A 15,364-nucleotide genomic window follows, 5' to 3' on the forward strand; every position below is an offset into this window, starting at 1 on the left:
GTGATGCACATGCACTGCCCGTATTTGAGGCACAGGGAAAGAAAACAATTTGTAAATGAAGCAGAACATATACTGTCCTCGCCTGCAGCCAGAGAGCTTTCCGTAGTCCAGACCCACCCAGCACTCCGGGGGCCCCTGGGAAAGACACAGCGAGGTCCTCCCTCGGTCTGGGTGCTGAGCCTGGCAGGGGCAGCGCCTGGCCTCTCCTGCAGGACTCAGGTCTCCCCTGCCGGCACGGCTGTTCCTGCAGCCTGCATTCTGGGGCCCAGTGCACAGGTTTGCAAGCCCAAAGCAGCTCTGCTTGGTGCGTAGCTGACGTTTGTGCAGATGCCGCCCCCCAGTGGGTTTGCCGATAATACACCGCCAAGTCCCCAGCCTCCTGAGCTGTGTTTGGAAGCTCATCGCACAGTTGGGGAAACTGAGGCCCAGATAAGGAAAAATGACCATGTCAAGGTCTACACTAAATGGCAAATTTAGGACAAATCCAGAAACCTTAACTGCCATCCTGTAATTTATAACATCTCTGGTCACAATGAGTGAAAATATCCTTCTGAGAAAACTACACATTTCTTGGGAGAAAAACACTGTAGAAAAGGGTACTGTCCTTTGTTTTGCTGGTTTTGTTTTGTGTGTTTTTAAATTTTTTAAAGATTTTTATTTAAAAATATAGCTAGCATACAATATTATATCAGTTTCATATGTACACAATAGTCGTTCAACATTTCTGCCCCCACAGAAGTGATCACCGAAAGTCCAGCCCCCACCTGACACCGTCCCACGGTGTCACAGTGTTACTGACTGTTCCCCATGCTGTATGTTACATCCCACTGACTTGTTTGTTTTATACCTGGAACTTGGAACCTCTTATTTCCCTTCACCTTCCCTTTTTTAATTTTGCAATTACAGTTAACATTCAATATTATTTTGTATTCATTCCAGGTGTACAGTATAGTGGTTCGACATTTGTATAATTTAGGAAGTGATCCCCCTGACTAGTCTAGTACTCACCTGGCACAGTACAGTTATTACCATATCATTGACTGTATTCCCGATGCTGTACTTTGTCATTGACCATATACCTTATGTTATACCTTACGACCCCATGACTACTGTGTAACAACCTATTTGTACTTCTTAATCCCTTCCCCGTTGTCGTGCGGGGCAGCCTACGGGGTCTCTGGTCCCGCTCCCCACACAAGAACGCAGGATATGGTGAGGCCAAAAAGGAACACCCACGGAGCCATAGGTAGGGGAGTCATACCACTATGGTCTCACTGGAGGCTGGGCCCACCGGACGCGTGACCTGCCGTCCGCCTTTCCGCCAACGGACCGACCGACGACTCTCCTCCACTCTCTCGACTCTCTTCCGCTCTCCTCGGCTCTGCTCGGCTCTGCTCGGCTCTGCTCGGCTCTGCTCGGCAGTCCTCGGCAATCCTCGGCAATCCTTCGTAGCCACAGCAGTTATACCAGCGGCCAGTCGGCTAACCTGCCACAGCCGACGGCCAATCAGCCACAGCCGACGGCCATCCACCACCCAAGCCAGCACCCTTTCACGTGAGGCCGAGAGCCTGTAAACTACTTTCTGGGGCTCTGTCCCCACACTCCTTTTCACCCATCCCTTCAAACCCCCTCCCAGCTGGCAACCATCAATATGTTCTCTGTATCTATGAGTTTGTTTCTGTTTTGTTTGTTGATTTTTGTTGTTCTTTAGGTTCCACATATAAGTAAAATCACATTGCATCTGTCTTTCTCTGTCTGACCCACTCCACTCAGCACAACACCTTCCAGGTCCATCCATGCGCTGCAGATGGTGAGAACCCATTCCCTTCCCTGGCCGAGCAATAACCCGCTGTACATCTGTGCCACCTCCTCTGTATCCATCTTCCGTTGGCGGACACACAGGCTGCCTCCACATGCTGGCCATTGTAAACAATGCGGCAATGAACATATGGATGCACACGTCCCCTCAAAGTAGCATTTGGGTTTCTTCGGATAATTACCCAGAAATGGGATTACTGGGTCCTTCTTTGTCTCTTGTTATAGCCTGTGTTTTAAAGTCTCTTTTGTCTGGTGTAAGTATTACTACTCCAGCTTTTCTTTCTTTCCAGTTCCACGAAATAACTTTTCCCTCCCTTTACTTTCAGTCTGTGTGTGTCTTTTGATCTGAGGTGCATTTCTTGTAAGCAGCGTAAGGAAGGGTGGTGTTTTCTTATCCATTCAGCCCCCCATCTTTTGATTGGAGCATTGAATCCATTTACATTTAAGACAATTGTTGAGAGATATATAGTTATTCCCATTTTATTACTCACAATTTTGTTGTTTTCTTTTTCCATCTGAAAGAAGTCCCTCAGATATTCCTTGTAATACTGGTTTGGTGGTGATGAACACCTTTAGCTTTTTCCTGTCTGGGAAGCTCTTTATCTGCCCTTCAATTCTAAATGATAGCTTTTCTGGGTGGAGCAATCTTGGTTGTAGGTCCTTGCTTTTCCTCTCGTTGGATATTTCCTGCCAATCCCTCTGGCCTGCAGAGTTTCTGTTGATGTTTGTTTGTTTGTATATATGAATATTTTAGGTACAAATTCTCTTAGTGGGTTTTGTTGTGATTTTTGCTTTGTTCTTTATGCAAGGTTAATTTTTTTTTGCAGTGGTTATCATTTTTACAAAAGCCACAGTTTTCAAAAAATAAATCATACCAAGAAAAAGAAAGAAAACAACATTACTTAAAACATTTAATTTAACATTACTTAAAACATTAAAGAACACTGTGTTCTTTAATGTCTAAACTTGGGGATTCGGCTCTCCCTTCGGAAGGAAGGAAGGGAGGGAGGGAGGGAGGGAGGGAGGGAGGGAGGGAGGGAGGGAGGAAGGAAGGAAGGAAGGAAGGTGAGAAGGAAGGTGAGAAACCTCGATTTAGTAACTTTTGTCTTAGCAGACCAATGAGTACTGTCTGTACCCTTAGGAAACTCGAGTAACAAGGTTAGTAGCAGCAATAATAATTGTTATTAACTCCCTAATTATTGTGTTCCGTGTGTTCGATTCGCAGTATACAGAGTGCTGTCACCTGTGAGCCGCTGTGGCTCCTTTACTTTCACAAGCCAGTGTCCTTACATAGTTTATCTCCATCCTCACGTCCCATAAAGGAGGGGCATTGGCCCCATTTTACAGAGTACAGCAGCAGTGCTCAGGGAGTGGCAGTAACTGACCAAAACCACGTCATAAGTACGTGCGAGGCTGGAGATTCCTCCTGAGGATTTGAGCTCAGACCCCTGACTCCTGCTTACGTGCTGGTTCAGTCCCGCACCAGCTACCTACACATGGAGCCACAGTCTCGGGGCTCCTCACAGAGGACTCCCCACCCCTGGGAAAGGGGCTGGAGAGGCAGGGGGGCTGCCTGGCTCCACTCGCCCCAGGAAAGTGGGTCCAGGCCCCATGCGCCTTTCCAGGACACAGGCGCCCTATATCGAGTCATAGGTTTTTGTTTTGACATTTGTTTTGTCTGATATTGACATGGTTACATCCGCTTCCTCCTGTGTAGTATTTAGCTGGTATGTTCCTTCCATCCTCGACTTCCAACTTCATACCCATTACGATTTAAGTGTGTTTTCAATAGACTGTGTAGAGTTGGACTTAGTTCCTTTACCAAGACTGCCAATCTTTGCTTACTTTCCTGGTGAACGGAATCCAAGTTGACCTATCTGAACTCATTCCTGCCATTTTATTTTCTCCCACCTTTCTATTGTTTTTCCTCTTTTTATCCTCTTTTGGACTGAGATTTTTTCCCCCCTCCTCATTGCAATTCTAGGCCATGAGGTACTGCCAGGGCACAGCCAGCTCCGTGCACACTGACCCGAGTGCAATATTCATGTGGCTTTGGGAACAAAAAATACTGCAGCACTCTCCTGTGAGCCATGCCTTGCTTTAGCAAAGGGTGTTTTGCTGATTTTTCAAATTTCATTTTAAGTCCAGTATTTTAGGTCTGCTACTTACTACGTTGTCAGAAAGAAAACTCTGTATTTTTTTATCTGTCCATTCATTCACTCATTGATTGAGCAAATATTTATTGAGCAGCAAGTAGGTGTAATATTATTTTGAATAAGTCGTACTGTAGGTACTGTTTTGTAATCTTTTATTTGTTTGCTTAATATATTGTGGACACATTTCCCAGTCAGTAAATAGTCTATAAAGTCATTTTCATAGCTTTATTTCATTTGTTTTTATCCATGTTGATACCTCTAATTCTCAATTAGCAGATAGTTTAAAAAGCGGCTGTTCTAATAAGCCTTGTGCCGAATGTCCCTGTGGGAAGGTCGTTGCGTGCAGACTGTTTGCATCAGATTAAAGTTTGCATGTGGGATACGTGTCTGAGAGGGGAAGGTAAAAGGTCAAAAGGGTGAGAATTCAATAGGATTAGACAAGGACTTTAGAAAAACCAGGAGAGGACGGGGAAGGCACTTCTCTCTCCTTTGTCTCTCTCCCTCTCTCTCTCTCTCTCTCTTTCCCTTTCTGTCTCCCCCCCTGGGCTTGATGGATGCAAGGAGAGCCAGGAAGGCAGTGACGGGACAGAGGAGACAGCAGGGTTAGGGACCAGAGACATGAACAATACGTGCTGGGTCTCTTTTGCAGACTGGCCTCAACTTGAGCGAGTCTGTGTCCATTGCCGTTTCCGAAGGTGGCCGTCGGGCAGCAGCCGACAGGGTCCGCACTGGGTGGCCAGCAGGAAGGTCACCCATCTGCACCTGCCCCTTACATAGCTGGCAACATCCCAGGGCACTTACATGCACCAAAGCCAATGACTTTCCCCAAGTTCAGTGAGGCTGAGGGTGGGGTGGAAGCGAGAGCCCCAGAGCTTGGTTACACAGACTCAGTCCAGGAGCGGAAGCAGCTACGAGAACGTCCTTCCAGAGTCACGGACGGCTGCTCCTAGCCTGCTGTCTGGGCTTCTGTGAAATGGAAGCCAAGCAGTGACCTTTGCTGAGGCACGGGGGACACTCAGCTTATCCCTCCAGTGGCCCACTGCCTGCAGCATTCCCGTCTAAGCGTCTGTGAACTTGAGATTTGCAGAGGTGGCGGTGCGCTTGGTGGTCCCCTCAGTATGCTTCTGGGTCCACGTGTGCACGTCCTACAGAATTTCCCTAAACTTTCTGGCATACGGATGACATTTTCCCTTTTTAATACTGATTTTTCCCCTCCTATTTTCATGTTTCTTTGGTCATTTCAGTGGAAATTCGGAAAGGAGAGGCTTTCCCGGGTGGACTAAATGACTTCTCTTGAGATTCAACCATGCATTACCTCTCCTGATGTCATCTTAGCTTCGTTACAGTTAGTTGAAACATTTTTGAAATTTCTGAAATTCAAGTGATGGTGCAAACCTTTCCTCATTGATGGTCATTTGAGGGGGGGTGAGAGGCACACATGTACGCATGTACGGCCTCAGTTTGCCATGTTTGCAACCAATTCAGTAGAGTTCTTTTAAATTCCAGCTCCAAATTGTCCAAATGTACAGAATCTGCTCTGAGATTATTTCTGCTGTGTTCGGCGTGGTTCATAGATGCTCTTAGAGAATTCTGACATTGGAGAGAGGGTGGGGAGGGTGGGAGGGGAGGGGAGGGGAGAGGAGAAAAGGGGAGGGACATTCTCGGTGTCATGCCAGGGGGTACAGCTGCCTTACTTTTCTCCATTGCAGAGGACAGCAAACTAGATTTCTTTTATCCTTTGTCCTTCCTTCAGTTTTTAATTTTCTTTATTGGAACTTTACATGGAAGAAATTGTAGAGTTGAGAGCACACTTTAGGACTCAGCCAGATTTGCTTACAAATTTTGCTCCCGCTGGAGGATGCAGTGGAACTCTGACATGGCCAGTATTCCTGACTGGAAGATCACTTAAGATAGTCCTTTCCAATTTAGCAGTCCCTGAGTTCTCCTCCTCTGTGATTTGATGCAGACCTTTGCCAATTTTCTCTTGCTGTTCTTAACTTCTCATGTATTTCCTTGCAGTACACAAATGCCAGTGTGCAGATCATCCAGAATTATTCACATCCTAAAATAAAGTTCCTTTGCTTTTCCTGTGAGATTGTGAAACTAAAGTTTAGGGGAAAAAGGAAAAAAAACCAAACCCGGCAGATTGTTTTCGTTGGTCATGATGCTTTGCCTTACAAGTAATGAGTGGTTGTCGCAGGTCCGGTGACATGCGCTGGCCCCCTGGGCCAGGTAAAGCTGGCAGGCTGACCCCGGCCGGGTGTCCCGACAGGTGACTGCCATCCCATGGAGGCCCCCGCTTCACTGAGCGTGGTTGTTAAGGTTGGTATTCTTTTCCGTGCTCTGACAAGAACAGGCCCGAAAGGGAATGGAGGAGAGTCCTGGCGGGTTTGAGGGTTTGGGGAATGGGCGTCTAAGCAGGGCTGATCTGCCTGGGGTCTGTGGGGGTGGGGTGAGAGGTTGGCCGCTGGCCAGGCCTCCTTCCCACCTCTGAGTATTTCAGAATCTGGGGCAGGCACTAGAGGCCCGAATCTGGAAAAAGTAAAAGGCAAGAGCAAGAGGTTAGAGGTTGTGACCCTCTCAGTGGGGTCAGCTCTTTGCCTCCACCCCTAAAACCTCTTCTTTTCTCAGAATTCGTTTCCAGAATTCATCATGATTTGGCTTATTTTGGGGCAGCTCTCGTTGAGAGCTGACTCGCCAGGCGCTGTGTGAGGCGCTTTGTGTCCGTGACCCCGTTTGTCCTTACAGGCCCCCAGGTAGGAGCCACCATTGTTCCCTTTTCACAGATCAGGAAACTGGGGGGCGATCAGCCAGCTCAGGGCCACCCCTCCAGGCAGTGGGGACAGCCTGCGCTGGTCACCACCAGGCTTGTGGTTGGTTGCCTGATGCTGGATCGACAGTATGTTTCTCTTCAAGGGCCTTAACTTGCTTTGTGTCTTTTTATTCTTTAAGCTTCCAGGATTCCGCGATCCTTTCTTCTTTGCAATCTTTTAAAATTTGTATCTATTTGTCCCTTCAGTATTTATGCCTCTTACAACTTACCCTTTAATAACTCAAACTGACATCATTTTTATATCCTTTAATGTCTGAGGTCTAGTGTGCAGTTGTGAGCACTGTTCCTGGCACAGAAAGATCCCAATTCATGTTTCCTGAAGCATGAGTGAGCGCGAGCTGTCATGTTCTTGGTCAAAGCGCTTTGTTTCCTTTCAGTTGTTTATCTACCTTTTTGTAGTTTAACTCTGACATAATTACGTCGCTGCAAGGTCTAAGCTAGTGGTTTTATCTATTATGATTGTTTTCATTTTTCCACTGGTTGTTAATATGTTTTAAACTTTTTACCTTTTAAAGTCCTGATTTATATTTCTTTTGTTCCCTTTAATTTCCCTATGTTGAACTTTTATGTTATGAAACTTCAGTTTCTCTTAAGCTTTCACTTTCTTTTTCCACGTTCCCTTACTGTCTCATCCTTTTATTTACCCATTTTTCACAGTAATTTCGTTATTTTATCCCGAATATGGCCTGGAAGGTTATGATTTAGGAAAGGGTGGAAGACTGAAAACAAAGCATCTTTATGCTCTTCCACAGATTCTCCCGTTCCATTGAATTCTACTGGTACAAAGTGTGTGTGTGTGTGTGTGTGTGTGTGTGTGTGTGTGTGTGAAGAGTAACTCGACAAATACCCACATACCAGGAGGAATAGTAAAGCTCAGCTGGCAGAATAGACTCAGGCATGGGTACCAATCCCTCAGAGCCAATGCCGGCTGCCCGAGACCTGCGTCAGTCTGTCCCAGGTGGAGAGGGGGACCGCCATCTTCTTTCTTTTTCCTTCAGACAGTCACACCGGGAATTGGGGGTGCATTGTTCTTTTAGTTTTTCTCCACCGCTTACCACATGCATATGCATTCTGAAGCTATACAGTTACCCAGTCTATTCATAATGCATATTTGCATCTTCGTCACGTGTACCTTTTTTCCTTACTAAGATTTGATTATTTTCGTTCTTGTCTCCTGATGCACATTCAGGAGGCGTCTTTCCAGATGTCAGGTCGCAGGGATGTGCACCTTTAACTGCCTTAGAGAATGCCACGCTGTCCTCCAGTTGCGTCGTACCACTTTACACTCCGCCAACACCGTTAGAAGAGTTCCCGTCCTCCATGTCTCGGTCAATGTTTGGTTTACACATTTGAATATTTTTGCCAACGTGACGTGTATGAAGTTTTATTATAGTTTTCATTATAGTTGCTTGGCCTTTTCTGAATTACGATATGGGGCATCTTTTCATCAGATTTGAATTCACTCATTTCTTCTTCTTTATGATGTGTTCAAGACTTTTGCCGGTTTTTCTACTGAGCCATTTTCTTTTTTCTAATTAGTTAAAAATATTTATATATTCTGGATATAATGCTGTCACTTTATGGGCCTTTTGTTAAGCAGTGAAATTTATCAGTCTTGTTCTCTGGAGTGTGTTTTATGTGTCTTGCTTAAGCATTCTCATACACCAACGTGATAAACGTCTTCTCCTATATTTTCTCCAAAAGTTTAGTAGCTTTGTCTTAACACATTGAAGACTTCATCTGTTATAGAAGTAACTTTGGGCCTTGTTTATTCTCCCAGTTATACGCTTCATTTCTATTTCATTAATCTCTCCTTTTATTTGGTATAAACATTGATCATCCTAAAGATACTTAGATAAAAAATGAATGTATGCATAAATAGAAAATTTTCAAATCTTACAGTAGTCATTTGTATAGAGGGTGTCAGAGGGTTTGTCTTACTTAACGCACATACGTGTGTAGGTCATAGCACCTCACTTAATTCTTTAGTCCCTGGGGAACTGTCCACACCTCTGAAAGCTTTTAATGGTCAGATCTGCATTTTTCAAACGTAACTGAGAAGAGCAGGTGAGATCATGGAATTGTGAGCTGTCGTTGGCAACAGGAATCAAGCAGAGGGCTTGGCAAGGTGTCAGGGGGCGTGAGGGGTCCCAGAGAGGGTCCGTGTTCAGTTTGTTTCCGCCTTTGATAGAGCGTTGGTTAGTGGCTTTCCTGATCAGACAGGGAGTCCTGTAGACGGAGTGTCTCCTTCCAGGATTCCTGTGGCTGCAGCTTGCTTATCCTGTAGCTTATGGTTAAGCACACAGAAGTTGGTGTCAGGCACACTTAGGTTTAGGTGACAAATGCTTACTAACTGTTGGCTGGTTATTTCATTGCATCAGACAAAAAAAAGAACATCATAAATATATCTACTTGATTAAATGCACAAAGATGTAGGAGTTAGGATGTCAATAAAAAACCAGGGGTGAAAGGAACACATGGATTATGATAAACAAGCCAAGTGAATCTAAACTTACTAAAATATATTTGTATTCAAACATTTCCAACATTCAAAAGGTACAGAGAACAGTGTAATGAGTTCTCATGTGCTGATACCCAGGTTTGACGCGTGTCAACAGTGTTGCCTGTGTTTTAAAGCAGCGTCACTGGCGGAGACGGAGCCCTGATCCGTTGTCCGAGCTGCTTTCCTTCCCTGGCAGTCACCCTGGCTTGGAGGTCGGCACGTGTCCTCGTCTCCCAGGTTTCTCTTTGTAGAAACACATGATGCATAGTTTGTTTTCTGGATTTTACATTTCAGATAAACTATCACACTGTACATGCTCTGCAACTGCTTTTGTTTGCTCAACGTGCTCTTTAGTTCATATAAGTTGCTATGGGTTTTTAATTCACTTTTACTGTATTACACTTTTCATACACAAATATGCGATACTCATACAGCAGTACCTCGGTTTCCGAACGTCTCTGTTGATGAACATTTGCAGTTTACGAATGCCGTAAACCCGGAAGTAAATGCTTTGGTTTTCAAATGTGCCTCGGAAGTCGAACATGTCACGCGGCTTCCGCCGAGCGCAAGATCCTGAGGCCGGGTGTCCGCTGTTTTCCAACGTTTCAGACCTCGAACGGTCTTCTGGAACGGATTACGTTCGAAAACCGAGGTACCACTGTCTCTTTTTTTCCTTACCTCCTAACTCCTTCCCAACTATAGGTCTAACTTATTCTTTTTATTAGCTAATAATATCCCGTGTCACCGTTGACCCACAATTTATGTGACCCTCCCACTGGATGAGAAGTTATTTCAGCGTTTTATGTGGCTGCTGCAAACAGCTTTTCAGTCGACACTCTTGGTCATATACCCTTGTCTCCTCGTACTGCTGCTCCCCAAATTGGACTGTGAGGTCAAAGGTTAAATACACTCTTAAATGTTTATAACATTGTTTTCCAGGAAAGCTATAGAAATTTCCTTTTCCCACTCAGTCTCATCTGGTATTAGTTTTTCTTTCTCTTTAATTTTCTTACTATTTGATTTTGTAGCAACCTCCTGGCCAAGGGGAGGCTCGCCTGCCTTCTTGATGTTCAAATTCTCTCCTTCTGGAACTGCCTAGTGTCGTCTTCTTTACCCAGTTTCCCATTGGGCTTTTTCACGCACCAGTTTTAAGGAGCTCTTATTCCTGTTAAGAAGATTCACGCTATCTGTTTGGGCAAACACTGCGGTTGTCCTGCTTGACAGTTACCTTCCAGCCCCGCCGGGAAGGAACCTTTCTTCCTTGGTCACAGAGCACTGACCTGCTCAGACACAGGTGGTAACATATTCAGGCCCAGGAAAGGACGTGTTGGTCCATAACCCACCAATGGGAATCTCAGGCCCATTTTCCAGTAACTGGTGTAGAGTGTCCTCATGTCCTAATACGTCCAATAGGAAATAAGCCAAAGTTTACGGGAGTGGAGGGCTTCCGTGAAAGATAAGCTGCATCCAGAAAAACTGAGGAAGAGAAAGGCGCCTTCGCCCATTTGGGGAAGGGGATCAGCTATTATTTGCAGGTGAAATCATCCTAACTGATACATCAGTTACACCTACTGTAACTATTTTCCCAGTTATCAGTGAATTTTGATTTTCTTTATGTCCTTTGTTATGAAAAAAATTATTTTTGTATTTTTTAATAGGGACATAGTTTTCTTTAAAGATGTTAAATTTCCTATATTTAATTAAATGGTTCCTCCAATCCTTAGAGTATAGAATGGCTGCTGCTGCTGTGTTTTTGTGTCATGGGCACACTTTTCCTGAGCCTTCACCATCTGTGTGTTGTCGAACATATTCTAAGAGCAGAAATTGGGGCAGTTAAACAGCAGTTCCCCAAAGAGAATTTTTTCGTCACAGGTGGTCTGTTCAGTCTCCTAGCTTTTCTTGGAGCCAGAGAAGCTTCCATCCTGTTAATATGTATTTTCAACTTGATTAACAAGGGCGGCTTACGAAATGAAGGATTTCAGCAAAACCAGTGGCTTTCCTTTGCTCTGACTCCTGGAGGCTGACAGAAACGGGCCCTGATTGATTGTTTCTACCACATGGATTTCTTGGCAACTCAGGCAGGGGTGTGTGAGGTTTGTAGTACTGGCTGTTGAGTGAGTGCCCGTTTGCATCTCCATACATAACTTATGCTGATAGTGTACATTTTCCATGTGTGCCTGTGCAGACAGGCAGGTCGGATGTGTGCCTGGAATGGATGCGGTCAGGACATCACACAGCGCTTGTCCTCTTCTGCGTTTCAGGTGTGGGACCCACAACCAGGAGCTGCGGAGCAAAGGGAGTTGCCTTTACGTTTCATCAGTTGTTTGCTAGCACCGTCTGCTTCCTGTGTGGGTTTCCATGACCAGGTAACTTCCAAGTGAGTATTTAAAATCACCGTTTGCAGTAACTGTGAGCTCTCGTCCTTCAGTGCAGTCAGGAGATCATAGTACGTCTTCCACACCAGGCTTCTCCAACTCTGCATGGAAAAAACAAGTGTTTTTCCCCCAAGCCACCACTGACCAATCCATTTGGAAAATATAACGAAAGTGAATTATTATAAAAATGAAATTAAAAAATACAAAATATTGCATTTAAACTTTTTTTTTTTAGATTAAACAGACATAGAATTACTTTGTCAGATTGCTGTAAAAGTTTTAACAGTCTCAATTCCCATGTTTCTCTCATTGCAGAGCAGGTACAGACAGTGCAGGAGGGGCTGTTATTCAGACTCCATTCTGCACAGCCCTGCCCCAGATAATGATTGATAAAGGCACCTGTGCAACTTTCAAGTTTCTGCTTTGTTGGGAGATGCTTAGAAAGCTAATAGAAGTGTACTCTGTGCTTGTCTGAACTACACAGGGGGTGGGAGGTGATACTGTCCCCTAGAATCTACTTCTGAAGAGCTGGCTGAGGCCAGAGAGCCCATGCTCACGGGTCTGCTCTAAACAGCCCTGGGTGTTCGAAGCATCTGAAGATGTGAAGAGACATCTCTAAGACCCTGTTAAAGACCTGGATTTGAGAGGGACGTTTCAGGAGGATGGGTGTTCTCAGATCGGCCCGTCTCCCCCTCCCACTGCCATCGCCTGGTCCGCCAGTGCCATCAGGCTGTCCTCTGAACTAAGCCACAGCTGTCTACAGCCCCGCTCGCTTCCCTTCAGAGTTGTCCCGCGCTCATGTCCCTTCTGTGGCTCCCCTCACCCTCAGGATGGCACCGAGACAGCCGGCCGTGGCGGAAATGAACTTCTTTCCGTCTGTCTCCCCAACATCTTCTTTGTCCCTCTCTCAGACTCCCAGAACACATCTGTGTGCTGTGCGCATGTGTGTGCCCTGGGCTGTCTTCGTCATTTCCACGTTCTGCTCTTAAATGTGTTCAGCCTTCGGCCCAGGCCTGGATTTCCTCCTGGCTCACTGACCCGCAGTTGGCCATCTCCCTTAGCTCTCCAGGCCCTGTGCCATCTGACAACCCAGGAGGAGGAGAGGGGCCTGGGGAGACCCCGGAAGTAGCCCTTGTTGGGGGGCTGGTTTCATTCATTGTGTCCTGTGTTTTGTGCTGTACCTGATACAGCTGGACCTCTTTCTTGGTGCAGAAATAGCCCCACTTTGTTTTGGACCTGTTTCACCAGCTGTCAAACTTTGCAACAGAAAAAGAGTCTCCTTGAAAACCATTCTCCAGAATCATTGCTGCGGCTTTGGTTAGTTCTCTGATGCTATCGCAGGCTGAATCCTCAGACCCAGCCCACAGTAACAAGTGCAGATGGATTACGCTTATATGTAGTAGAAGACAAAACTTGGTAGAATTTAAGAATCATAAAGGGGCAAACAGGGTGACGCCTTTTACTGCCGGACATGAAACATTTAGAAGAAAAAGGGAAGATTTGGATGTGGGAATAGAAAGACATATCGTACTCATATGTGGGGAAAGTCACTATCTTTAATCAATTCCTGCTCTTCCTTTCAAATCAGCTATCAGCTTATTGCAAGTCCAGTCATATTCCCGGGTATTATTTTGGGAAAAGTGGGAACAGAGGAGAGAATGTAGAGCGATTGGATACAACTTTTTTTTTTTAACAAAAGAATTGCAGTATTTTAACAAGGCAACTAAAAGATTATAGAAATTTAAAATTAAAGGAATCAAGAAAGCTATTACAAGCTTTCTTCTGCGCATAGGACAACAGTAAGAGCCCCAAACATAGTCCACTTTGGCATTATTTAAACACGTTTAGGTGTTTGTTATTGCTGAAGTATTTACACCAGTGGGAGAAATTGCTTCAGGAAATATAACCCTGAAAAGAGAATAAAAATAGTCCTATCTAGGTTAGGTGATCCTTTCATGTTCAGCACCAAAAACCCAGAACAGTGAGAAAGAATCATGCTGGTCTCTTTATCTTTATTCTCCCTTATGTTGATTCAAGCATCTCTCAGAGTTATTTTGAGAAGTGTTTTCATGCATTCACCAATTTTGTTTCTTTTTTTAATCTTTCTGGAAGCAAAACCCAAGCTGTCGATTGCAGCCATGGAAATAAACAGATCTAAAAACCATCGTTTTGAAGTCTTCTTCTCTTTTAACTATTCTTAACTGGGTGAAGCTACCCTGACGACCTACCTGATCGGCCACCTGGGGAGCTTTTCAGAAACCCCATGGCGCTCAGAGCTGCCCACAGCCAGTTACACCCAGTGCTGTGAGGCGTGCCCACCTCCCGGCAGCAGCACTGCCTTGGGACCCCGATCCGCGGATCTTTTCTAGGTCATGATAATAAGCTTCTGTCAGAATAGCCTCCACTTCTTTCCCAAATATCTCATTTGATCCTCACCACAAGCTGTGCGGTGGGTCTTACTCCCTGGTTTGTGACTGAGGAGGTTAAGGTGCAGCACACGTGTGGGTGTCAGACCCAAGGGTGTGACCCAGTGAGGTGACTCCAAGCAGAAGTGAGATGTGGCTGGGCCGGCCCATTTCCCTGCCCCTGGTGACTTCCCTCTCCTTCCAGAATCCCTGCAGAGAAGACTGGCAGAGGCTGTGGAGCCAGGGCAGCGCCGCCCTCCAAGTGCTGTCATCCCTCATCTGCTGACCGCCCTGTGCTGAGTGAGTGTTGCGTCACTGGCGTGATAGGCTCATCGGTTTGCAAGAAGCACAGGAAGAGCACGAGTGGGGTGGTGGTAACGCTTCATTGTGTGGTGTGGGGGGTGGTTCTCTGCCTGTTCAGGAGGTTACATGTGCATGTGGGGTGCACCTTTCTCAAATATGCCGTATTGCACAATTCATGCTTTTTTTCATTGCCTGGAGGAAAAACAATCCATGAATTAGCTTCACTCCAATTTACTTAATCGTCCCCATATTGTTAGCATTCCGATTGCTTCCAGTTTTTCATGATTCTTCACAGCATTGCAGTGAACACTTTTGTGCAAAAATCGTTCTTCCGTATTTTGATGATTAACGGGATAGATTTGTATGTGTTGGGGCTACAGAGTCAAAGGATTCAGATGTTTTGCAGCTGATACTAGGAGCCACCAACTACAGTTTTCCTCTTTCGTGTTACAAATGTTCCCATTTCCCATGGCCTTTTCTGAATTCGGATTCTCTCCGGGGACGTGTCAGCCCCACTGTCCTCCCCAGTGTTGCCGTCTTTGTCGCATCGTGTGCAGTGGGCTTGGTTACTGGCACCGTGTTGAGAGAGCTGGTAAGGAGGGAGCTTCTGCGCCTGAGACGTAGCTGGTGGCTGCCAGGCCACCTCTGCTCTGCAGCGCCGCCCCATGGTCAGGTGGCAGGCAATGCTCATGACGCTCGCACGAACCCAGAAGGAGCGTGTGCCAAATGTTGTATTCGGCTCAGTTAGTGAGGCACCAGGAGGACGGGGAAACGGCGCAGAGGACAAGTCAGGGAGTGGAGATGGATGGCGAGAGTGCAGAAAATGCCGGGATGAATTTGCTCATAGGAGCTGAACTACGCAGTGTCCCCAGCGGGCGATTAAAGAGCCTTCTTGGAATTGCGTTTTTACCGGACAGAAACATCCAAGTGAGTCTGTAACCTCACAGCATGTGGGCTGTAAAGTGGAAACA

The 15,364-nt window shown here is 45.8% G+C and overlaps 1 protein-coding gene across 5 annotated transcripts in view; it reads left to right on the forward strand.

Moving 5' to 3' along the window:
* TMC3 (transmembrane channel like 3) overlaps nt 1–15,364 on the forward strand; it is a 266,252-nt gene that overhangs the window by 212,590 nt on the left and 38,298 nt on the right. For 4 of the 5 annotated variants that reach the window (XM_074318275.2, XM_088789384.1, XM_088789382.1 and 1 more), the window contains 3 exons: nt 6,175–6,296; nt 11,572–11,687; nt 14,296–14,390. The gene's annotated coding sequence lies outside the window, so the exon portion shown is untranslated. Of the gene's footprint in view, nt 1–6,174; nt 6,297–11,571; nt 11,688–13,943; nt 14,391–15,364 lie in introns of those variants that run through there. The other variant, XM_088789383.1, reaches the window with a different exon arrangement.

The sequence above is a fragment of the Rhinolophus sinicus genome, chromosome 13 (assembly GCF_057876585.1).
Source record: "Rhinolophus sinicus isolate RSI-liver-muscle chromosome 13, RSI-T2T, whole genome shotgun sequence".
Taxonomy (NCBI): domain Eukaryota; kingdom Metazoa; phylum Chordata; class Mammalia; order Chiroptera; family Rhinolophidae; genus Rhinolophus; species Rhinolophus sinicus.